At 33.9% G+C, this 26,309-nt stretch overlaps 1 long non-coding RNA gene across 2 annotated transcripts in view; it reads left to right on the top strand.

Annotated features, from left to right (window-relative positions):
- The first annotated feature begins 4,725 nt into the window (after window positions 1–4,725).
- Window positions 4,726–26,309, top strand: part of LOC141559435 (uncharacterized) — a 321,591-nt gene continuing 300,007 nt past the window's right edge. Inside the window, exons 1-3 of one of the 2 annotated variants that reach the window (XR_012487414.1) lie at window positions 4,726–5,092; window positions 6,629–6,776; window positions 11,394–11,696. This is a non-coding gene — a long non-coding RNA (uncharacterized LOC141559435). Of the gene's footprint in view, window positions 5,093–6,628; window positions 6,777–11,393; window positions 11,697–26,309 lie in introns of those variants that run through there. The other variant, XR_012487415.1, reaches the window with a different exon arrangement.

The raw sequence follows: 26,309 nt of genomic DNA, 5'->3' as shown, positions 1-26,309 counted from the left end.
TCTACTTCCATTTTCTTTATTTCCATTCACATAACTTGAAGAAACTTGGAGAAAAAGTATCTACTGTTTCTTTTGAGGTTGGGGTGTGTTTGGGCAATCACTGCATCAGTGGAGTCCCTGCTCTAGGACCTAGATTCCAAGAGCAGACCTTCAAGTTTGCTTATGTTTTCTGAGGTAGACTTATGAAGACATGTGTGGAAAAAGAGCTGGGTGTATTCTCCACTTATGAAAGTTCCATGATTCTAATTCACAAGGTTTATTGTTTGTTTTTATTTATTTATTTATTTATTTATTTATTTTTTGCTTATTTGTTTGTTTTACTCTTATTTGGTGGCTGTGCCTTCTTTTCTTGTGGATTCAGATATAAATACTATATATTTGATTTATAACTCCATTTTTCAGTGAATTGAAGATTTGAAGAAGTTTGCAGGTAGTAACTACTAATTTTTTCTGGTGACATGATCCAAAATTAACATTCATCCTTTTTGTATCCCTAGAATTCTACACACAGAAGTTACTTAATAATTCTTGTTGAGTTGAAATGACATGAAATGAATTGAATCACTGAGTCTGAACCATCCAAAGTCATTCTTGTCAATAATCATTGGTTTATAAGAAAACTCCACAGTTACTCTAATATAATTCAGATGTGATTAGTCCTTTCACCTCAGTTCATCCACAAAGGCCTAGCTCCTACAATGGCTAAACAGATATATGTTAAAGTATCTTTCAAAACCAACTACAAAAAATGTTACTTCAGATTTATTGTCCAGTTAATCTGTTGACATCTTTATTCCTCATAATCATTACTGTATGGGATCCTTTCCATGTAGAAAGGAATCAGGAAAGATGGGTGGGGGGTGATGGTTTAGTTTGTTCAGAGTCTGGTGAAGTCTCCATGATCTCTACTCAGTGCCACTTTCTTAGATCAGTTTCTTAGAATTCAGCTTTTGGAGCATCAGCTCCATGTTCCTCTCTAAAGTGTATCCAGCAATCATATATCCATCTGGTCCATAGCTATATCACACTGTGATTCAGCAGCTTTGGCTGTGCTTTGTTGGTACCCTCCTGACATTTCTTGTCCCAAGTTCCTTATCACTTCTGGGAGTAGCAGTTTAGCTCACCAATCCATCTTCTGGAAAATTTGTTGTTGGGTTCCTGCTGGAGAGTCTGAGTAACTTGTGGTAGCCTTGTATTTGGCCTCAGTATCTGTATCTAGCTTATATCTGAATCAGAATCACTTAAGACTTTTCTACTCTTTGCCAACTTTCTCTCTAATTTAAACTTAAATATCTTTCCCATCAGTATCGGCTCATCACACTTAGACTGTCTTATACATTAAAGCAGAGGTTGGCAAACTAACTTTGATTTTTATTTTTGAAAGGACTTAGGAATTAGGAATGGTTTTTACGTTTTTAAATGCCACAAAAAGCTTATTGAACCATTTAGCATTCTTAGCCAAATCCAAGAACGGTTTTTACATTTTAAATTAAAATTTAATTATATAAAAATGTAAAAACCTTTCTTAGTTTCTGGATCATACCCTCAAAATGGCTAGCCTTATTTTGTCATTTGTCAACCCCTGCTAAGCGTCCACAAAATCTTTGACACTTATGTCAGATATCCCATTTACTTCAAAGATGCAAATCCTTTTTTTCTGATAGCTTCTGAAGTAGCCTTCACACATAACATAAAGTCAGAGGTCCCTTCTCTTTCATGTTTCAGAGGTATTGAGCAGAATACAACCCTGACTTTGGCCATTTGGACAAGATCAGAGAGGCTTGGGGGAGGGACACTGATCTGGATTTCTGCAAATTCTGAGTTTCTGAATTTCTGACATTGACTTTAGAAGGAAGCTAAAAGAAGAAGCAAGAAATTATGCTAAGGGAGAGGTTGAAAAAGAGGGGGTGATCCTTGTGGGATAGAGCACAAACCTTTTGTTAATTTAGGTTCTAAAGGACAGATTTAATTGCTTTCTTTTTTTCCTTTTGCAAAAAATAATCACTCAAAACAACTTTCTACATTGACCATATTAAAAAAAAAAATTGTCTTACTCTACATTCTGAATTCATCACTTTTCTATCAAGAGACAGGATAGCATATTTTGTCAGTAGTACTGTGAAATAATGGTAGATTATTACATAACTAATAGTTTGGCACAATAGTATTCCATCACATTTATGTATCATAACCTATTTACACATTTTCCAATACAATGTTCCTTTTTCATATTCCTATTTGCTACTTCACAAAGAACCATAAATATTTTTGTGCATCCAGTTGTGTATTTGTGTGTATTCTTTCTTTTGATCAATTCAGTTGAGTGAAGTTCAACACTAGCCCTGAAGTCAGGAGGACCTGAGTTCAAATGTGGCCTCAGATACTTTACTTCCTAGCCATGACTTGGGCAAGTCACTTAATCCCAATTGCCTCAGGGGAAAAAAAAAGAAGTATCAGGCCCTCTTCCTTGTTTGCATAGATGTTTACTTGCATACTTTGATTATGAAAGATAATTTCCCTTAACTTTCTTTTCCCTTATCTGCTCTATCTCCCTCCAGTCTTTTCCTCACTTTTCATTCTTAGACCTTCAAAATTATAACAGAATCACTCTTATGTTTTCTGTCTAAATTAGATTTTCTCTGGGACCCCTGATAATGACAAGATTGGAGGGTACATATGTATCACTTACCCATGTTAGAATATAAGCAATTTATCTATATTTAGTTCTTTATTATTGTTGTTTTATGTTTGCCTTTTCATGTTTCTTTTATCATTTGTGTTTGAACTTGAAAGTTTCTACACAGTTCTGACTTTTTCATCAGGAATGCTTGGAAGTTATTTGATTAAAAATCTATTTTTTTCCTCCTGTAGCATTATATGCAATTGTTTTTGCATATGCCCTTTGTCTTCTGGAATATAATATTCTAAATTCTCCATTTCTTTATAACAGTAACTGCTAAATCATGTGGGATTTCCATTGTGGATCTTTGTTACTTGAATTATTTCTTACTAGCTATTAGTAGTTTTTTTTCCCTTTGACTAGAATATTTGGATTTTGACTGTAATGTTCAGGAGGGGTTTTCATTTTGGTGTTTCTTTTGAGAGGTAGCTATTTTGTCATCTGTTTCTAAGATATTTTTTCCTTTAGCATTTCTTCAAATATGATTTCTAGTATCTTTTTTTTCCTACCATGACATTCCATGATATTAGTAAATAATTTTTCTTAAATTTTTTCTGCTTCAATCTTTTTCTAAGTCAGTTGTTTTTCTATGACATCTTATATTTTCTTTTCTTTTTTTGGCCTTTTGACTTTGTTTTTAATATTTCTTATTTTCTCAGAGTCATTGGCTTTTGTTTGGTCAAGTTTTGAGGGAATTTGATATTTAAGCAGTTTTCTATCTCAGGGCCAAGGTGTTAATTCCATTTTCAGCTCTTTTTTTTTCTATAATTCTCATTTATTTTCCATTTCTCCATCAAAAACTCTCATTCTATTCATAAAAATTAATCTTTAAATTCTTTATTTTTTCCAAGAATTCTGGTTGAATTTATGTCCAAGCTGTGTTTTTTCTTTGAGCTGTTCTTTCTTTTTCGATTGTTTATAGATATCTATAGATAGATTCATTTATATCTTTAGTTTCTCTGCTACCATAGCTTTTTGTATTGAGGCTCTTTTTCCCCCCCAACCTAGGGCAGCCTTTGCCATACTTTTAAAGGGATCGATCTGCTGTTTTTTTTTTTTTTTTTTTTTTTTGTTTCTTTTTTTGAGTATTGATAGTTGTGTTTTCCTAGGATCTCTGGGAGAGATTGGGGATGTTGCAATATTCCCAAAGTGATTTTATCCAGGACCAAGCCTGATTATTGCCCCTCTGATCTGAGCTCTATAAATCTTGATTGGAGTTGGGTCCATACTAGAGTGAATACTGCTGGACATAGCTCCTATCTGTCAGCTTTGAACAGCTCTGAACATGTTGGTTTAGAGTGGTACAATTGTAAGTCCCTCTTTGCTTTAGGATTCCTGCATTGGTTATTCTTCTACTGGCTGGTCTAGATGTTGGAAGTGAGTTGGAAGTGAGATTCTGCTCTATGCCTGGGTTCTGAATATTGTTGTTGATATCTGAACTTCTTCCTTTATCTATACAGTTTCTACAATCTCATGCCTGAGAACTCCATTCCTGAGACCAAATCTCTTCTTATTTTACCTTGGATCTATGATTGGAAATGGGTAGTGGGCAACAAAGTGACAGTTTCTATCTGTCCCTGTCACGATGCCTCAGTATGGATTGCCATTGTAAAGGTCTTCTTGACCTGTTGTAAGTCTCTCCGTGGGTGCTCAGAGTGCTCTGCAGCTGCTTGCTGTCCCCATTTTTCACAGATCTCTGTCTCTCTATGCTGATCTGGGCTGGAAAAATGACTTGTTTTCTCTAGATTTCTCCATAAAATTTCAGTCTAATGCATTTTTCCTGATCTGTTTGGATGGATTTGTGGATTGCAGTTTTTTGTTTTTTTTTCCTTCTGCTTTTCTACCACTGCCATCTTGGCTACATCATTCGAACTGGTTTAATTTTCTACCCATCTGTACTTATTTGAACCTTATCACGTTCCCAGAAACCTTATCATTTTGAACCTCTGCATTTTGCAAGATTCCATCAGCCTTGGTACTTACATATGATCTGTACCATCTGCCTCTGGGATCCCTCTGATTAGAGGACTAAGCCAAGAGCTCTTCTCAAAACCTGCATTTAAAGAGTGCCACAGACCAGTTATCTCTTCATTTCCCACCAAGCTGCATTCTGTTGGAAGTCTTCATCATGATTCTCCACATCTTTCACCTTTCCACCGTCTCTTTTCAGTTTTGTGTATTGTCTTTCTCTATCAGATTCTGAGCTTCTTGAGGTCAAAAACTGTCTTTTTAAAAATTTTATTTCTATCCCCAGCACTTACCTTTGTGCCTGAGAGATAGTAGGCACTTAAAAAAAATTATTCATTGTCTGATTCTCATTAGACCTACATTTAATCCCTTTTGAGGAGTGCCACTCATTTGGATCTCATCTGAGTTTCTTTTTCAAACTAGTCAACTTGTATTAAATATAAGGTGAGTTAAGATCTTCATTTGGAAAGTGATAAATAATTTAATGGGATTTATTAAAGAAAAATGAAAGGCCTGTGTCTTTTATGGACTCCTGAAGAGAATTTATCTAAATTCTACCAAGGGGTCTATTGAAGATATGTTTCGAGTTGCCCTGTGTACTTGGGCAATCCATAGAAAGAATTTTCATATAGGACAGTTTAGTTTCTTTCCTCTGGGTGAAGGGCTAGTTTTGACTTTCAGTCCTTAACAGTAATTGTTGGAAGAATTCCAAAAAACTATTTGGGACTAGACTTTCTTTCTGAGAAAAGAAAAAAAAATCTTTTTTTTCTCTTTTTTTTTTTCCTTTTTTTGGGGCTGTTTAATTATAATTAAAAATTGTTTATGTTGGGAGTGGTGTCCCACATGTATATTGAGGCTCCTATGTATGCTGGGGTTCCTGTTATTATGGGTAGCTTGAAGTGAGGGAGAATAATCTTCTCTAGTCTTTTTTTTTCTCCCTTCTGCCAGGATGGGAAACTGGAGGTTGGGGCCAAAGGTTATCAATTTGCTTTTCTCAGAGAAAGGAGGTACAGGCCTAGAATTATATCTATTTGTTCCCTTAAATTTTATTTATCTAGTAGATTTGATTAGATTCCAACTAATTTTTGGTCACTTCATTTCTTGGGGGAAAGGGAACATCAAGGCTGATCCCTTTCTTACCTAAAACCAGTTTCACAAAGAACACACACACAACACACACACACACACACACACACACACACACACACACACACACACACACACCGAGAAGGGGGAGAGAGATTCTTTAGTTGCAAAGCTCTGATACAAGCCTTTAAACGATAAACCTTAAGCTTTCTTTCTTCCCCAAAGACCTATTTAGAAGTCAGAATTTAGACAAGTGTGCCAAGTGAGTGGCTAGGAATAGAAAATTAAAAACAAATATTTTTGGTTAATATCTCTTGGTTTTACAGAATCTAAATTTTACTCTTTATCTCTTCTAATAAAGAATTTTTTTCAAAAGAAAAAGGAGAATATAACATATGTACATATATGTGCATATATAAACAAATCAGTATATATATGTATATATATATATATATATATATATATATATATATATATATATATATATATATATGTACATACATATATATAACACACCAGCAAAACTTGTCAATTTATTGAACAAAACAGACATTTTATACAATGTTTCATCCCTGTGGATCCCCACACTTCTGCAAAAGAATGTATGTATTCTTTGGGGCCAAATGTTTTCTTCTATAATTGTGCAACTTTAATTTTGGATTATTTTATGGTGTCTGTGTTTTTCTGTAGTTCCTATTCTCTTTGTATCATTTCATGTAAGTCTTACTATGCTACTCTATATTCATATTCATTGTCTTTTTTGAAGCAACTAACTAATTGAAGATCTGTGCTCAAATATGACCTCAGATAATATTAGATGGGAATATTGGGGAAAGCACATTGGTTTTCTCAACAAATGAACGTCATTTTAAATTGGCTTTTATATTTCTTTAGGTTTACTTTTGGTGGTAGGAGGCTGAACAAAGCAGGAATGACTCAATAAGATTTGGATTGTGAACTTTTCAATGGGGAAAAATGAGAGCTGGGCTGTTCCCTTATGCTTGCTTGCCACCTGCTGGAAATAGTGAGACATTGCCATTTGGTGAGATTTCCTTCCAGTTTTTTTCACACACACACACACACACACACACACACACACACACACACACACACACACACACACACACACATTTATAAATATTTAAATAGATATACTCTTTAGTAAACCACAAGTTATAAATAATTAAATTAATGGCTATCACATTTTATTGGGCATTTTGGACTGAGGAATGGTTAAAACATAGTACCTATAAATATGACTATAAAATACAATATATGTTCTGGAATTTATCCTGGGGAGGTGGAGGTGAGTGGGTGGGATGGGTGTGTGTCTTGTGTATAACTGATAAGTCGAGTGATCTGTGAGCATTATAGAGAAAATAGCTCAAGTATAGGAGGGAGGAAGAAAAGTGCTAATGATGTGTCACTTGCCACAAATGAGAGAATACTGCTCTTGGATGGATATGAAGATTGAAATGAGTAATTGCATATTTTAAAGAATAGCTTTATAATGTATGTGTACTGATATTTAAAAACAAATTCCAGTAGATAAATGCATATTTCTTTATACGACAACGATAATAGCTTGGGCAGCAGCAGGAGATATAACTTTCTAACAACTTGTCTCTACCTTTCCACAAGCTGAGTCATTTAGCTGAAAAGTACTTCCTTTTTACCTTCCCATGTAGGAATCCTTTCAAACTGCACAGGTCAGATGCTACCTCCTAGATCTCTGATCTCTGAGGTACCAAGTTCTCCTCTGCTAAAAATCTTTTTATAATTTATCCTGTATATATTTTTGATTTCCTGCACATAGCCTATTAACCTATAATAAAAAGTAATCTCTTTGAGGGCAGGAATTATCTAATTTTATCTTTGTATCTTTGGTGCATAGGATGGTTCCTGTCACTTAACTAGGTACTTCAAAAATGTTGATTGTATGTTATTAATACATAATTATTGTCCTATTTTTTCTAAAGATGAGATTACTAAATAGTAAAGCGGAAAGTAGAATAGGAGAAGATTATTATGATAATGCTGTAGAAAAGACTTTTAACAATGACTGTCGGAACTGTTCATATTTGACATAATGAAATTTGCTATAGTAAGTTTCTAAAGTTCTTGTACAGAGCTCATAAGATTTTTGCCCAATAGAGGGCACAACTGTACATAGTTATTGATATAGAGATGCTTTTGAATAAGGTCCAAATGAAAAATCTATCTTCTCACATTTGTAAATTATATTAAAGAAATCCTTGTGTTATTGCTTGTATCAGCCAAATCTCAGCCACATCAATAATTTATTTTTTCCATTGTAGATGATTATTCACTGAATGTGGAATTTATAGTTGCTTTCTATTTAATTTTTCATGTCAGCCAGTTGTTAAATGTTCAGCAGAATTAGGATTGTTTTTAAATGGCTCTCTCAAACTTTACTCAACTCTCTCTAAAACATATTTATTGAGTTCAATAATGAATAATACACTATGCAGAAAAAATATTTGTGGCATATTTTCTGCCTGGCTTATAGAACTTGTCTTTAGTAGTTCTCCCCCTTATCTGCTTCTTTTTTTTTTCTTTTATCTTTCTTCCCATGAGGGCAAGTGACCCCCAAAATCTCTTTCCTCTTTGTGCTTTGAAATAAATTGAACTTTCACTTTATCCACTCTCTCATGGCTCCATCGAGCTGGAGACAGTGAGGTAGAGGGAGAAGATGGATGAATTTGAATCTAGAGGACCTAGGTTTGAAGCCTAAATCTGCCTCTATTTCTGATTCCTAGGAAAAATCACCTAATCTCTTAAGTATGCACTTTTCTCATCTTTAAAATTAAAATCTATTCCATCTAGCTGTCTGTCTGCTTGTCTCTGTATTTCTATCTAGCTGTCTGTCAGTCTGTCTATGTTTCGATCTATTTGTATGTCTTTCTATCTGTCTGTCTTTCTATGTCTAATCAACAGCCAACTTCTATTGAGTCTATTATCTCTCTCTCTCTCTCTCTCTCTTTGTATATCCATCTATCCATCTATCCATCTATCTATCTATCATCTATCTTCCTATATTCTATCTATTATCTCCTCCTCCTTTCTACTCTTATTGCTACCACCACAGTTTGGGCATTTCTTGACTTTTATAAGCTATTGTAATCACTTCTCCCCTAGTCCCTATGACTCTTTTTCCTTTCCAATTCAGTTTTTCCTTTCCAATTTCAGTCCTGTTGAAACAAAAATTTATATGTCTCATTATTTTATAACCTTGGTGAAGAAAAATCACGTTTTTCTGTAAATCAATCAACAATATAGGATGAAATACAAACTTCTTATTTGGGCATTTTTAACATGACACAGTCTGGCTTAAAATCATGATTGGAAGACCTCAGTGGTTATATAGTTCAACCTTTCTCTTATTGAAAATTTCTTTAATGATATAGTACAAGTAGTTTTCTAGCCTCTTTCTGAAGGATTCAAATGAGAGGAAATTGTATCTCTCAAGGTTGTCCAATTAATTGTTTGCATAGCACAAATTGTTAGGAATTATTTCCCTATATTGAAGAGCACTAAGCCTGGAGTCAGGAGATCTGAGTTCAAAATCCAGATTCAGATACTTACTGATTGTGATTATGGGCAAAATACTATGAAGAAAATCATTGATTGCTTTAAAAATTTTTTTTTTCATTCTGAACTTAAACACATAAAAAGACCATTTCCATAGACATTGGAAACAAAAGACTTTATATCAATTCATTAATATGGTAATGTAATTATTGATATAATAATTCACTTATATTTATTTTACTCTGCTTGCTTTTAAAAATAATAAATTCTTCACTTTACTTTTAAAACTGTCCTGCTTGTTTGTGTCTGTATTTTCCCATTCACTCCTATATATTTTGTTTTATTTGAGTAAGGGCTTAACATTTCTATTTTGTACTATAAAAACTTTCTGTGCATTTCAAAGTATCATAACAATCCTCTTTTGGGGTTACTATTATTATTATCCCTCTTGTCCTCTCCCCAGAATGGAAAAAAATTATAACAAATAAGCATTTATTTCTGAAGCAAAATGAATTCACAGACAGTACCAATAATGATTATGTCTCTATTTTATGTTCATCATCTCTTTATAAGGAGTTGGGTAAAATGTCTCATCACAGGTCCTTCAGAGATATGATTGGCTATTGCTTTGATCAGAGTTCTTAAATCCTCCAAGATTGTTTTTCTTTACAATGTAGTTATCCACATATAAATTTCATCCCTGGTTTTGTTAATATCATTCTGTATTAGTCATATTATCCTGAAATCATCTATTATAATTTCTTATGACAGTAACATTTCTTAATTTATATACCCTAATTTGCTTAGCTATTTTACAATTTGTGAGTCAATCTAAGGAACTGCCTAGATGCCTTGGATTCTAGTTCTTTTTTTTCTCTCTTTTATACCCCATGTTTTGTTTGTGACTATTTTCTTACCAGTATTATTTATCCTAATCTTGTCCTTACCGCCACTTGTTTCTGTGTTGAAATTGATATATTTCTACACTAAAATCTCTCTTTCTCCCTCCTTTCCCCCTCTTTTTTCTCACTCTCTCCCTCAATCTTTTATCCATTTCAGAAAAAAGGAAATTCATCTTATGATTACTCCATCATCGTCTCTTCCATGTTATAAATTCTTTTTCTCATGTACCTCAGTTATGAAAACTTGTAAGTTGCACCTGCTTCTTCATCATTTCTATACTGGTTTATTCCTCACTTTATTCTTCCTTTTCCTTCCCCTTTTCAAAACTCTCAGAACATAACCAATCTGTCCACAAAAATCTCTATATTTTTTTCTTATTTAACTTCCTCAATACCCCTTACAGATCTTTGGGTTCAGAAGGTCCGTTAATTTTTTTCTGCTATCTTCTAAAATGTTAATATTACATTGTCATGTAGGTCCTTTCAATTGTTTAGATAATTGTGTCTAGTTTCTTTCTTCTCTTTTGTTTATATTTTAAAATTCCTGTTCAGCTCTGGTCTTTTTTATCAGAAGTGCTTAAATTTTTTCTGTTCTATTAAAAGATCATTTCTCTCCTGTAGTACCATCTTTAGCTCTTCATGCCCTTGGTTATAAGACTACCATTTTTGCCTTGTAGAATAATGAGTTTCAAGATCTTTTCTGGTTTTTAGTAAAAGATACTAAGTCTTAATGCAATTTTGTTGGACTATAGTTCTTTTGTATTTGAATTTCTTCTTTCTATTTTAACTTTGAAATGGTAGTTTTAGATCTTGGCCATGATATTTCTGGAATGGTTTTTTCTTTTGAAGTTCCTTTCAGGAAATGATCAACGGATTCTGTTTTTACTTTATCCTTTGGTTCTAACAGATATGGGCAGTTATGATTTCTTGAAATATAGTGTCTTGGATTGTTTTAAATCAAAATTTTAGGGAATCCAATAATTTTTAAATGAATCTTCTTAGATCTGTTTTCCAAGTACTTTCTTTTGATGTTAGATATTTTTATGTTTTCTTTTATGGTTTTCATCTTTTGATTTTATTTTTAATATTTCTTGTTCTCTTATGGATTCATTGATTTTTGTTTGGTCTATTCTAGTTTCCAGAGATTATATTTCTTAATTTTAATTTTAAGCTATTTATTTTTCTTTTAGTTCTTTTTCCAAAAGTTTTTATTGTCAAGCAGGATGATTTCAGAAGGAGAGACTTATGTGAACTGATGCTAAGTGAAGTGAATGAAACCCAAGAGAACATTATACACAGCAACAACAAGATTATGTAACAATCAACTCTGATGGACTTGATTCTTTTCAACAATGAGGTGATTCAGATCAGTTCCAAAAGATTTGTGATGGACAGAGCCATTTGTATGTGGATCATAATATTGTATTTTCACCTTTTTTGTTGTTGTTTGCTTGCTTTTTGTTTTCTTTCTCAATTTTTTTCCTTTTTGATCTGATATTTTTTTTCTGCAGCACAATAAATGTGGAAATATGTATAGAAGAATTGCACATGTTTAACACATATCGTATTACTTGCTGTCTAGGGGAGGGGATGGGGGAAAAGGGGGAGAAAAATTTGGAACACAAAGTTTTGCAAAGGTGAATATAAAAAACTATCTGCATATATTTTGAAAATAAAAAGCTATTATTTAAAGTTTTTTTATCTTTTGCTTCATTTCTTCCAGTTATTCTTGTAGTACATGTAAAAATTAATTTCCCTCCTTTTAAGTCTCTGCAATTTTTATTGAGTTAGATTTACAATGATTTTTTTTTGATACTAGATACTGCTTTATTTGATTTAGTCATCCTCTCCATTTATAATTTCTGAATTAAAAGTATGCTTTACTGCTTACTCTACTCATTGGGTGAAAGAGGCACCCTTGTTTGGTTTTGCCCTTGTCTCCTAGGTTCTTGTGTTGACTTCCATATCTTGAATTTTTGCATTTCAGAATTCTGTCTTCAGACCCTTCTCTGGCATTTCAGAACAAGAATTAGGAATCTCCAAATCCCTGGTCTTGGCTGTCTGGCCTGAGAGTTTCCACACTCCCTGGTATTTCTAAGATCTTTTCTTTGGGGCTTTTCTGATCATCCTAGAAATTTTCTCAGAGGAGTCAGTTGTTCTTGCATGTTATATATCACTTATTGTCTCTGGCAATGCTAGGAAGCTCACTTACACTGGATGATGCAGAGTTTGTTGGGTTGGATGGGAAACTGACTTTTTGTGCAATTGTGGAGTGAAAGAAGTCAACTATTATTCATTTTTATTGAATATACATTATTTGATCTGATGCCAACTAGATGATTTAGCCAGAGTAGGTAGCCAAAAGTTATCTTGAAAGGAGCTCCACAATCATTAATTATCGAATATATAAGCACAGAAAGTTATAAGACCTTGTAATATTAAAATTTTTTAAAACTGAGGCTGAAAGACTCCCCCCCCCCCCGATTAATTTTGTACATGACAAATACTTACTGAATCTAATCTATACATGGGCTTTTCAGTCATTTAGCTTTACTTCTAAAGGCAAGGTCATATATTGGTAGCATTTCACACTTTCAGGTTGGTTCCAGCAGTGCTAGAAGATATTGACCAATTAAAAATACTATCTGTGACATTCTCTGAGTTAACAATTCTGTAAATTCTCTAGATCTTCACTATAAACTGTTGTAGATCTACAACTCCCTCTATTTTTATTTGCAAACTTACTCTAAACTTTCTAGCCTTATTTTGTAACATGTTAGCTTCCCATACTTTATATCCAAGACAAACTTGATAGACCTCTTTCTTTGACATTTTCTTGCATTTTTATTTCTGTGCCCTTGTATCCTCTTGCCTAAAATACATTCTTTCCATATTTTCTTTAATCTTAAATTTTCACTGAAATCCTTGTTTTGTCCAAAGTCAATTGCTACTTTGTCTAAATAGTCTACTCTTAACTCCTTTTATTAGGACAGCAGTATTCCTCCCTCCTTATATCTTTCATAATTCTCCTTGACCTATTTTATGAGTTTATCATGTCATAATTTCAATGAAAGTTGTTTATTTGTCATAATCCCTCTCTTCTACTAGAATATAAGTTTTTTGAGGGCTAGAATTATGCTATTTCTAATCTTAATACTCTCAGCATTTAGCAGAGTAACTTTGTCCATAATTTATACTGAATAAATATTTGTTGAATGGAAAACTGTTTTAGGTGACCTGACATAAAATTGAAGCATGAATATTTATGCAATTTATATATTATGAATAAAATCAGATCTATAGTCATTCATATTTGCAAATAGCTTTTGTTTCAGAGTATGAATTTTTATACATTTTTTGTTTACACATAAAGTATTTTACAATAGATTTTCAAGTACTGTTTGAAATATACATTGTTTATTCCCATTTCACACTGAAATATATTTTGTAGGTTACTAAAATGTCCCTTTTTTTTTAAATGGTAGAATCACAGAATCTCAGTGTTGGAAGTGTCCTCTAAAGTCATTAAGTCTAACCCATATATGAACAAGATTCCACTGTACAGTTCATGAAATGAGGAGTCACCAAGCCTCTGTTTGAAGACTGCTAGTTAGGTGGAACCCATTGGTACAGTTGAAAGAAGATTGGATGTGGATCCCAAGTTAAATTCAAACTTTGATTCTTATTAGGTATGCAGCCTTGGGAAAATTATTTAACCTCTCCTGGGAGATATCTCATCAAAGCATAGTTTTTTGTATAAAGTAAGCATTTAATAAATTTATTCATTTTTTAAAGTAAGGTAGTAAAATTAGGTTGATCTCTAAGCTCCTTTCCTGTTCTCAATCTAATGAAACTATGATCTTCTGAGGCAGTTCAGTCTATTTTGATTAATTCTAATTGTTGATTATAACACCTTAATTTCCCAATATAATCCTTTTTTCACTCCTAACAGAGAGTCATTACTACTCCTTATAAAAAGAATAAAAAAGAGAAAAAAAACTAAATAAAACTTACCAGTCTATCATTCAAGACCAACAATATCTTCAGTGCTTCAGATCCATAGAAGGAAGGGTAGTATATTCTCATATATCTTTTTTTGGGAACCAAACTTAGTATGACTTCACAGAATTTGGTTTTTATTTTTGTGGTTCTTTTTGTGGTCACATTGTTGTAATTATTGTGTATGTTTTCCTCATTCTGCTTACTTCACTTTGCAACAATTCATGTCTTCCATTGTTTTTAAGTGCTCCCCCACCTTTGGCATTTCTTTTCTTTTCCTTCCTTCCTTCCTTCCTTCCTTCCTTCCTTCCTTCCTTCCTTCCTTCCTTCCTTCCTTCCTTCCTTCCTTCCTTCCTTCCTTCCTTCCTTCCTTCCTTCCTTCCTTCCTTCCTTCCTTCCTTCCTTCCTTCCTTCCTTCCTTCCTTCCTTCCTTCCTTCCTTCCTTCCTTCCTTCCTTCCTTCTTCCTTCCTTCCTCTATGTCTTTGTTTTTTTCCTTTGGCATTTCTTACAACATAGTAACATTCCATTAAGTTTAATTTTCACAGATTGCATAGCCATTCTCTAAATCAATGGACATCTATTTTATTTCTAGCTCTTTGCAGCTACAAAAAGTGCTGCTAAGTAGTGCATAGAATAGATCTGGAGACAAGAAGACTTGAGTTCAAATTTGTATGTAGGTACTCACTAGCTGCCTGATCACATCCTCTGCCTCAATTTCTTCAACTGTTAAATGAAGATAATATGAAGGTAAATGAATAAATGAAGATTAATGAAGATAATAATAGTATCTCCCTCATAAAGTTGTGAGATTCAAATATGATAGTATTTATAAAGAGTTTAGTGCAAAGCACCACACAGAGCCTGTACTTATGAATGCTCATTCCTTTTCCTCCTTTTAATATTTTTGGTGCATATTGGAAATTTCTGTTTTTGACCACCTTTAGATAGATAACTATCTGTGGGATGGATAGGTTTAGTTTTTTTTTTTTTAATTTTGTTTTTGTTTTGGTTTTTTTTTCTGAGGCAGTTGGGGTTAAGTGACTTGCCCGGGATCAAACAGCTAAGATGTGTTAAGTGTTTGAGATCATATTTGAATTCAGATCCTCCTGATTTCAGGGATAGTGCTCTATCTACTGTGCTACCTAGCAGCCCCCGATAGGTTTAGTTTTTAAGGAAGTTTTTCATTAATTTTCTGAAACTTCAGCTCAGTACTCTTAGTGCTCAGAATGTAGATGTAATCATATCGTGTAGAAATGATTCTTGAATGCATTCTGTACTTTCCTTTTTCCTAAAACCAGAGGCAGTATTATATTATAAAAAGAAATCAAGTTGGAATTCTGGACTCTATACTACTTTTAGGACTTTGGGCAAGTTATTTAACATAGATAAGATTCTGATTTCTTATCCATTAATTGAAGAGGTTAGATAAAATGACTTCTAAAGATCTTTTCCAGTTTCAAAATATGATAATCTAACCTTTTCTTAATGACTCAATGCCATTACTCTGAATTTGTGAAGCTTAGATGAGATGAATGAAGCATTATATACATGTTAGTTCTTATTATTATAAATTAGGAATGTCCTCAGTCTGATTATCCCTCTGTTACTTAAATAGCTCCAGATTATTATATTTTAGAGTTCTTGAATCTGCTTTTTATTGCTTTTCTTTTCTTCCTTGATTCTTAGAATATCAGTAGTCATTTCTTGAAGTTCACTTGCAACTATCCCTAGAAAAACTGTTGCCTATCCTTCCCCTCTTCTTCTTGATGTACATACCAACCCCTCTCAAAAATAGCTATGGGTTAGGGAAACAAAAACCTCAAATTTGTTAGAATTGTGTCTAAAACTAATGACTCTAGTGAGGACTTCAGGAGCAGGATTTTCTGTGAATAAAGTTTGTAGACTTTGTGACGTCTACTTAAGCTAGTGTTTCCATATTCTGTTTTAAAAATAGTTTGACAATTCTAAGTAAAGCAAGTATGATTGTAATGGAAACAAAATACTTATAAAGCCATCAAAAATAATATATCTGAATTTAATAAGCAGCATAAAAATCAATTAAATTTGAAAGCAAAGCAAGAGATCAATAATATAGAAATAAATCCAAACCAAAACAAATCCTATTATGTTTTTCTGAGCTTTATTACTATCCTTTGTATCACAGAATACATTTTAATGTATATTTATTTTCAATCCATGGGGAGAGCCAAATTTCAGGCCATTGCACATTAAACATTACAATGTATGCATGACAATTGCTCAGTAGGTTGGAAAATTATGTTTACCCAAAGTTAACACTAGGGAAATACCAACAACTATAGAAAACAAGTCTGATTGATGGTAAATATCTAAGTGATTTATCAATCAACCTTAGTCCTGTTTGGAATTCTAAAATAACAAGTCAATTCAATCAATTTCATGAAAAATAGTCATAGGTTTTTTTTTTTTTTCATTATGTAGACCAAAGCCCCAGAGTAGTTTGACAGAATTTTAAGCTTTTGAATATGTTGTAGCATGATGTAGATACTTAAAAAAACCCTCTACATATATTGAATCAAAATAGGCTCAGCAACAAGCTTTAGGATTTATGGGGGCTTTTTCTCACAATAATGTTGTGGAGTAGGGATTGAGGGTATGACAATCCCCATTTTGTAGACAGCAGCTGAAGCACAAAATGATTAAAGTTCTTCCTCAAGGTTATAGTGACCTTGACACCTACTAAATAATAGGTGCCAAGGAAGAGGACCAGGAAGGCAGAAGAGCAGTATCAGGGGATTTAGCAATAAAGGAAAAGGTAGAGGCAGAGCCATGACTATGATTGGAGCAGCTGGAGCTTTGTTCCAGGGCATGATATTTAAAGGGAGCTGACAACATTTTTCTTAGATTCATTTCTTTCCTGCCTAAAGGTCATTACTTTGTCTCTGGAGGCAGTGATGCTGATCATCAGTTTTATTCACTGGTGACTTTACTTTCCTACTTAACTTCACTGCTAGAGATGGCAACATAATTATTCTTGCTTTTTAAAACATTAAATGTTCTTTTTTATTGTGAGGGTATCAATGATTAACAAAGAAATATTTTAACATACAATAAAGAACAAGAAAGCCTTGGATAAGTGACTATGAAGTTCTATACGTTCAATTTGTTTTTTAAAAAAAGTACGCATATAGACACACACATCCACATAGTGCCTCAAAAGTCTTAGTGAAGTTTCAAGTTTGAGTAGCAGATATGAATAAGGAAGCATATCTGGTCATACTCAGATGGACGAATGTGGAGGCACTAGGTATTCCCTACCACCTGAATGGGGATAGCCTTCTTTGATAGACTGTGTAGTTACAAAGACTACCTCTGTAAAAATGATGAGACTGGGACAGTACCTTTTTTTCTTGCTCTCTCTTTTCTGCTGTGCACAGAGGGCTAAGATCATAGTTAATTACAATAAGGATATCATGACTTGAATTGGTAAGAGGAGAAAGACTTCCTTTACCTGCTTTCCTCTTCCTCTATCCTAATTCCACACAGTAGTCTGGTGGGTAGTTGTTTCTATTCTGTTTCATTTGTTCTTCTCTGTTTAAGGTGATCCCCTTGGACCTAGGAATTTGAACCATGATGATCTTGGAACTGGGGTGCAGGATGCAGCAAGATTTTGTAGCCAGCTACCCCAGTAGGGAAGCCCTGAGTAGTCAGGGTCCCTGGGTTTGGAGCCTAAAAGGGAATTTTGAACTTGGAACTTGGGACTGTACTCTATAGAAATCAAGCTCAGTTACTATTAATCTAACTTCCTTTCCCCCAGTATGAGATTAAATGATAGGGATGGGAGAATATAAGGGAGTTATGCCCATTTGATATTGTAGAGCAAGTTTGTATATTTGTGACTTAACTTTTTGAAGTAAATATTTATTTATAAAAACTAATTTCACTCTTAATCATTAAATGAAATTGAGGTAGAGGATCCTTTATACTTAAGGGAATACCTTTGCTGTATGCTGGAGGCATTGTTAGATAATCTAGATATCCAGATTCTGTTATGAATACTTGAAAACCCTGGAGAAAGGATAAAATGTAAAATACTTGGCCTTCAGGCAGTGCAGGCCAAGGGAATCAGTGTTACACACACACACACACACACACAAACACACACACACACACACACACACAAACATACACACACATTTTAATAAGGTAGCAACAAAACTTCTCTGTTATCTTCTGTACATTTTTGTTTACTTCTGTGCACTAAAAATGTTTCTTTTTTGTGTATAAGTATCATAGACCATTAATTTGTCTCCCCTCTCAATATAAGCTCTCCCTTGTAACAAATATGTACACAAACAATAACTTTGTGGGTGATATGTATATGTGTATGTATATACATAATTTTTATATTAATATATCATTTACATAATGGAATACTTCCATATTTCTATGCATATGTTAATTAATATATAATATATTTTATATATGCCTGATTTTTACATTTATCCCTGTAAAATACATATGCATATGTATTTTCCATATTTATATGTAAAACCCACCTACATAAAACCAATTAACATATTGACCATGAGATTGGCTAAGATGAAAAGATAATGACAAATGATGGAAGGGATGCGGAAAAACTGGGACACTGAAGTATTGTTGGTGGAGTTGTGAACAGATCCAACCATTCTGGAGAGCAATTTGGAACTATGCTCAAAGAGTTCCCAAACTGTGCATACCCTTTGATCCAGCAGTGTTACTACTGGGCTTATATCCCAAAGAGATTTTATAGAAGGGCAAGGGACCTGTATGTGCCAAAATGTTTGTGGCAGCCCTCTTTGTAGTGGCCAGAAACTGGAAACTGAGTGGATGCCCATCAAGTGGAGAATGGTTGGGTAAACTGTGGTATGAATACTATAGAATATTATTGTTCTGTAAGAAATGACCAGCAGGATGAATCTGTATTCATCTTACATGAACAGATGCTAAGTGAAATGAGCAGAACCAGGAAATCATTATACACTTCAACAATAATAACATATGAGGATATATTCTTATGGAAGTGCATATCTTCGACAATGAGAAGATCCAATTCAGTTCCAATTAACCAATGATGGACAGAACCAGCTACACTCAGAGAAGGAACACTAGGAAATGAATGTGGACTGCTTGCATTTTTGTTTTTCTTCCCGGGTTATTTTTGCTTTTCTGAATCCGATTTTTCTTGTTCAACAAGAGAACTGTATGGATGAGTACATATATATTGTATTTAAGATATACTTTAACATGTTTAACATGTATGAGACTGCCTGCCATCTAGGGGAGGGGGTGGAGGGAGGGAAGGGAAAAGTTGGAATAGAAGTGGGACTGTACTCTATAGAAATCAAGTTCAGTTACTACTAATCTAACTCCCTTTCCCCCAGGATGAAATTAAATGATGGAGGATAGGGAAATATAATGTTGAAAAATTACCCATACATATGTTCTGTCAATAAATAAAAACATTGACCATGTCTAGTCAATGGACATTCAATATTTGTATTTTCTCTGTCAAGATGTAGGTGGTGTATTTTATCATCAGTATTTTGAAGTAATTAATGTTACTACTTTGATCTGAATCATCATTTTCATCACATAAACTATTTTGCTTCTGCTCATTTCATTCTTTAACAATACATGTTTCTGTAAATCATATGTATATCATAGATCCAACTCTCTTATTTTGCAAGAATAAAGGAGGAAACAGAGAGAAGTGATTTACCTAAGGTCACAAAGCTACTAATTGCTTTCATTACCTTCATAAAATATTATTTGCTCAACTATTCCACAACTGATGGGCATGTATTTTCTTTCCACTTCTTTGCTATTAAAATATGGATATATTTTTTGTTTAAATATCTGTCTTTCCCTACTATCCTTGATATTGTTAGGATATATATCTAATATTTCTAGTCAGAGAGTATATATAATTTAGTGACTTTTTAAAAAGACTTAAATCTTCCTATTTTATTCAGGGTGGAAGTGAAAGACCAAATTATGGGCCCAGTTTTATTATTAATTATATTAGCTTAGATCTGTTGTCTTTCCTACATGGGTTGGTTTGCTTCTCTTTGCTCCTATCCCTACATCTGGAAGTTCACCACATTGATTCAGAATTTAGGCTCTCAATCAGCATGCCCCACTAAAGCTCAGAATGCCTTCAGCTTTGCAATTGCAAATATATATATACATACATATATATACCCACACCCAGTTTTTGGAGCATGATATAAAATTGTTTTCATTCTAAATCAAATTTATAACTATCAGTATTGTACTAGTGTATTGTTTTCCCATATCATTCCAATGAATGCTATTTTTTTCTTTTTTTTTTGTCATCTTTGACAATCTGATGAATATGAGATGGAACATCAGGGATTTAATTTGCATTTCTCTAATTATTAGTGATTTGGAATGATTGTTAATAGTTTATATTTCTTCATTTGAGGATTGCTGGTTCATGTCCCTTGACCTTGATCTATTGGAGAATGACTTTTCTAAAATTGTATCACTTCTTTATATATCTGGGATATTAGTTGCTGCTTACCCTCGGAGGTCATACTTTCAAAAGTGTAGAAACCTAGGGAATTTCTAGCGTGAGCAAACTATCCACAGTGCTAACTTTACATGACTTTCCCTCTTTTTTGACTTTCTCCAAGTAAAAATATTGGTAATAATAACTGTGTAGTAATGAATGTAGATGATCAGTAGTCATCAGTGATGTATGAAAACAGATTATCCAGATCTCAGACATGAAGACAGAAGACTGCAGCCCCTGAAAGAAATTTTTGCCAATACAGGAGGAACAAGATTACAGGTCCAAAACAGTGGCTTAGATTTGGGTGTATGTATCATCAGATAGTTGTCTTGGCTATAAAGAGATATTTTCTGGAGCCAAAGAGAGATTCAGAAACCCAAATTATAATTCTTGAGAATTATAGAAACAGATAGACAGCATTGCCTGCCTTGGAAGAGAGATTGCTGAAAGCTCTGAGCTGGAGACACATTTCCCCCTTTATGGGAGTTATTGAACTAGACTTTACAAGTAAAGAGGTACTGGTCTATCATTGCGTTCAAGGTGTTTAGGAGAGCAATAGCAGGAGTGGAATTGGTAATGGAATTTGTGGTTGAGGGGAGAGAAAGAGAAGTTTCTGTAAGTGTTTTATTAGAGATTTATTATCACAGATTTGGTGCCATCCCTGTGGCTAGAATTCTGCTGTTTGGAACAAAGAAATCTGATGGAGATGGATATAATTTGGCAATTAGGGGAGATTTGGCAATAAATCTGATGGTATTGATTCCCAGAGAGATTATAAGAAATAGATGAAACCTATAAAACAATTATAATTATAATAAATACAATTATAATTATAAAACAATTAATTCCTTAATTGTCAGAGAGGGAGGTGATTAGCTACACTTAAATCTTAGTACACGTTTCTTAGGATAACCAATTATAATGTTCCTAGACCTCCTTCTTTCCTGTATGTTAATAAAAAGGGTCCTTCTTTCTCACTGAGTTTGCTGGCATCACTGATGTAGCCAGTTTGACATGCTTTGTTAACAGTTTTATGTCACTGTTAAAGAAAACTGATTTTGGCCAAATTAAGGAATTTAATTTTCCTTTATTAATTTTTACTTGTAACAGGACTACAATTATCTAGAAGAACGAAGTCATTGGATAACTTATATTCAGGGAACAGAGAATGGCAAATATACTGGAGAGATTTCTGATGTCTAGAGTGAGGGGTGATAGAGAGTCATGGACCAAAAGAAGGCCCTACCTTCTGTGGGGAGAAAGGTGCAATCTGGAAAGAATATATCCAACTCCAAGATAGTAAGATAAGAAGATTGAGCATCTCTTTGCTTTCCACACTAAGCCTCCAAACATTGACAGATAGTGACACCTGCTAATTACTAGATACAAAATAGATTTAATGCTGAGTTATCTTATAGTCTCTGTGCCTCAGGAGAGAGAGAGGGGGGCCTGGAATTTGGAGAAGGGATACAGTGTGGGCTACTAAATCTTGAGAAAGGTGTTAGAGACTATATAATCCAAACCCTTAATGTCACAAATGAGAAAGATGAGGCTTAGAGAAAGTCATTGAATGACTCAAGGTCACATAGATAGTTATTGACAGAATCAAAATTGGGATACCAATATTTCATTTTAGGATTTCATGGACTTCTATGGGTTGAAATGAGTTTCAGAAGCAGTGCAGGGCTATACAACATAGCTACTCAATGAAAAAAAAACACGTCTCCTAATGCAAAGCTTCTTAAACTGTGACTCATGACTCCAGTTGGGGGTCACACAACGAAATATGAGGGAATCACAAAATTGTGATTGATGATCAGTAAATCTGTGACTTGATTGAATGCCTGTTTTATATGCCTATATATCTGGAGTTGAGTAAAAATTTCTGGGATAAAAAGGGGTTGTGAATGGAAAATGTTCAAGAAACCTTGTGAACTAATACATTCCTATTCCTTCCCCAATCCCCCATTGCCCATGATTTGTTTTAATTACTGAACTTCCATCTCTAAATCTATGATCTTATATGTTTATAACTCAAATATTTTTTCAGTTTTTATCTATTATTATTATTGGTTTACCTTAGATGGATTCTTCCTTAGCTCCACTTTTCCCTCTCCCCCTAATAAAGAATTACATAAGTCAATAAGCATTTATTATTAAGTGCCTACTATGTGCAAGGCACTGGGTTAAGTTCTGAGAATATAACTACTATGATATGGATTTAAATAGGTAGAGATTAATTTTTTTCTTGGAGCATTTTTAAAAATGTTGTGACATCTTTAAAAATAGAAATACTATTCTGTATCCAAAATTAGGGTTAAGAGTCTTAAATATAAGCAGTTAAAATTAAGGATATGAAGGATTATTAGAATATTTTCTCCTATTATGTGCTATGTAAATGAACTCTGAAATGCTTTCTTTTCCTTTTAGCAAACACAAGGGAAAATCTGATTTTTTTCCTTTTTCTTTTTGTCTTCAAAATATAATTTTTTATATGAGAAGAGGGAATATAGTGATGTAAAAACAACAAAAAAAGACATCAATGAAATCAATTTAAAAAACAGAAAGAAAACACAATAAAATAGCTTCTATGTGACAGAGCAAACTAACCTGCAATGGTGTGCATATTAATCATCAAAAGTTCTAATTAGCCTAATTGCCTTAATAAAGAAGATGATTCCAACCAAGTGCAGAGCAATCAGTGGCCTAACCTGCCAATCTCCAAACTGAGATGAGAAATAGGGCTGTTCCCTTTCATTGAATGTAGTTGAGCTCAGGGGACCCCCATTTGGGATGTGTACTTTTTAAAGATCCCTGGATCAGCATTCCTGGATCATTAACAGGCAATAGCCTGAACTAATTACTTTCTTCTGGTTCCACCTCAGAAGAGCCTTTTACAACCAATTCCACTGATTACTAAACATCCTATGAGCTTTCAAACTGCCACTTCTTCCTTCCCTAGAGAATTCAGTTCTGTTTCTTCAAGTAAATTGGGTAGTTTTAAAATGAAAAGCAAAAGATGTAGAAATGTGGAGAAGAAAGCTTTAGGAAACATGTTCTCTCTGTCTGTTTCTGTCTCTCTATCTCTGTCTCTGTCTCCCATATCAAGTAGTTGATTCTAAATTGACACTTCCTCCTAAAACCTTAATTATGTATCATTACAAGGTCCAAATTCTATTTAAATATTTTGCCCCAATTTTAGTTTTCTGGTTCAATGTGTGAGGATGTGCAACTGTCAGAACAATATCATTATGTCACTTAGGTACTCTGGATAAGCAATTAAACTCCCAAAGAAAACACCATCTTGGAATAAGACATTATGAAGACCAGAATGTCTCTATACACAGCTGATTCAATGAAGACAAATATTTCTGTCCCAAAGCTCAACAGCAAAAAGGACTAGGGATTGTGGAATTGAAAAAAGAGCTCTGAGGGAAGATATATGATTGCATATTTTTGATAGAATAAATCCTTGAAGGCAGCAACTGTTTCATTTTTAAATTTAAATCTCAGTGCTATAAACAGCACTTGACACATAGTCAGCATTTAATTGATTGGTTTATTTTCAAACTCCTGAAAGATTTAGAAATAGCATAACATAGTGATCAGGGAGAGGGAGGGATTGTCTCTGACACATACTAGCCATATGTCTCTAGGCCATTTTCTCTCAATGTTCTGGGCAATAAGATTATGAATTATTGATTGGTGTGGGTAGAGGGAGTTTCCACTCAGAATTCTTTATTTTTGAAGACATTACAAATTCAGAAAAGGAATTGCAAATTTTGAGGGTTATCTAAACCCTTGGCTTTCCATATTCTGTGCTCTAGAAGGAAGTCCGAACATTATTAGTGAAGCCAATCTGTGTTTGTTCTTTGCAGTAAATGAATAGTAGCAAGCCAGACTGATTTATTCACTTTGGAAATCTTAATGATCATTGTAAATCACTTCATAATCTATGACTATTAGTATCTATTGGGAGGCCTTGGTGTGTAAATGAACAGCGAAGATTTTTGTACTAAACCTGTTGCTTCTCAGTCATCCTGAGTGATTTGACTGGTACACAGAAGAATAGGATGAATTGATAATTATAATAGTTTTTTGCATATTTGATTTCATTTCATAATCTTATGTGATAGGTAGTGTGAGTTTTGTTCCTTGTTTTTATTGAGGAGTGAAATTAGCCTGTGAGAGGCTAAATGATTTGCCCAAAGTCAAATAGCTAACAATTTTGTAACTAATGTATAATACTAGAGAAACTGAGGCAAGATAAAGATTAGAGAGTTTTTAATAATTTATTTAAAAGTGAGAGATTTACTGGGACTAAAGGGATCCATGGTTTGGTCCTAGGGATGAATGAGACTATCATCTCCAAGAATCCAGCATCCAGTTAGCATCTAGCCAGCATCCAGCCAGAATCCAGCAGTCTCCAGCCAGCATCCAACAGTCAATTCAAGTTCTCAATGACATATTTATACACAGTAGCTAAACAAAGGCAGGGGGTGGAATCCAAACTCTGATGATCAGAATCTCCAGGTAGGAACCATCAACTTGGCTCTGACAGGTTGCGGGGTAGGACCATGAAAGCATCTGACTACAGACACAAAGTCTGGGGTTTGCAAAGATGTGAGGAGGGGCTTTGCAAGTAAGGAGATTGAGGCAAAACAATTAAGGAAGCCAAGGCAGGACCAATTAGGGGAACTGAAGCAGAACAATTAGGGAAACTGAGGCAGGACAATTAGGGAAACTGAGTCAGAACAATTAAAAGACAACTATGGCACAACAATGAATGTAGAGGACAGTGAGGTGGCAAAATATATAGAGTACTAGGCTTGGAATTGGATAGGCCTGAATTGAAATCTGTAGTTTTCAGACACTAGCTATGTGACCCTGGGCAAGTCCATTAATCCTGTTTGTTTCAGTTTTCTCATTTGTAAAATGAGCTGAAGAAGGAAATGGTAAACTACTCCAGTATCTTTGCCTCCAAAAGGGGTCTCAAAGAGTCAAGACATAACTGAAATGAAAAAAAACAAACAATCAAAAACAACAAAATAAATGCGTACCTAAATATGAGGAAATAAAGTTTTAACCAGTATAGGACTGTGGGGATTTTGATTCAATAGTAAAGTCTGTCACCAGCATAGATATAATTGCATCTCGTTAGTAATAATAGCTGTTTTTAATGAATTAAGTCTGGGTTTTATGTTCCTTGATCTGGGGTGTGTGTGGAAAAATTGCTAGTTTTTAATTCTGAATAAATATTCTGTTCACCTCGCTTTCAGTCAATAACAGGAAGAATTCCTGATTTTGGGAATAAGAATAGAATGATGGCTGCTTTATCCAGAGATTTAAGGAAGGAAGGGTGCAATACAAATACTGTAAAGGATGCACAAGAAGGTCAATTATCAGGACAACATGAGTAGCTTTCTTTTCCCAGGATAACATCTTATCATTAAGTAGGAGCAAAAATATTAATAATGGTATAGGATATCTCATGCTGCTCCAAAGTTCATAGAATGCTGATTCTAATATCACTTTTAATAAACAGTGAGATTTTTATTTTAG

The sequence above is a fragment of the Sminthopsis crassicaudata genome, chromosome 3 (genome assembly GCF_048593235.1).
Source record: "Sminthopsis crassicaudata isolate SCR6 chromosome 3, ASM4859323v1, whole genome shotgun sequence".
Taxonomy (NCBI): Eukaryota; Metazoa; Chordata; class Mammalia; order Dasyuromorphia; family Dasyuridae; genus Sminthopsis; species Sminthopsis crassicaudata.
Note: the sequence above shows the minus strand (reverse complement) of the source record. Positions and strands in the feature narration are given on the sequence as shown.